Here is an 857-nt window from a genome sequence, read left to right as displayed (position 1 = left end):
AAAGAAGAAATATAATTGAAAACAAAAGTTTTAACCAAATATTTAATCAAGCTCTTACAATGATATCTTAAATGAGCTTTCCACCCATGCAAGAACATTAAAAATTAAACAAAGAAAATATTGAGAATATCATATATGGTGAAGGAGGATATAAAAATGAGTATTTATAGGATAAAATATGATGTAAGTTATAATTCTGAAATAATTAAATTAGAGGAGTTATAATTATATTTTATAGTGTGTTAATTGAAATTGAATGGAAGAAACAAATAGTCAATTGAAAGGTTATATAATTTAAGTTACAATTTAATAGTAAAGTGTGGATTTCAAGTATGAATTAAAGTATACAACTAAATGTGTTAGATATTTGGTTTAATTAAAAATAAATATTATAATTAAAAAATAAATGCTAAATGGACCAATAAGGAGAAACCTTAAAAAATTCCCAAAGAATTTTTTTTTTTTTTAATTTGTTTTTATATTCCTCTTAATTTAAGCTATATCTCTAGGTTTAATTATATCTTTCATCGTTGTAGTATATATAATAGATAGAAAATTGAATATCAAATTTTTTTTTATATAGGAAATCAAGTATAAAATTCAAAGTTAACAAAAATTATAATGTTGTTTATATCATTACATGTTGAATCACAAACTAAATATAAGGATCATTATTCTTAAAAGAATGTCTTACAAATTGGTTTGATAATTATATAACAAAAAGTTTATTTTGTTAAAAAATTACATATTTTTGAAATTAAAATAAATATACATGAATATATGAGAAAGAAACAAACATCCAATGTAAAATAATGAAGCCCCAAATTCACTACGTAATTTTCTTATAACCATAAAAT

This window comes from Capsella rubella, unplaced genomic scaffold (assembly GCF_000375325.1).
Source record: "Capsella rubella cultivar Monte Gargano unplaced genomic scaffold, Caprub1_0 scaffold_5, whole genome shotgun sequence".
NCBI classification, from domain to species: domain Eukaryota; kingdom Viridiplantae; phylum Streptophyta; class Magnoliopsida; order Brassicales; family Brassicaceae; genus Capsella; species Capsella rubella.
The sequence above is the reverse complement of the archived record's forward strand: the minus strand, read 5'-3'. Positions refer to the sequence as shown.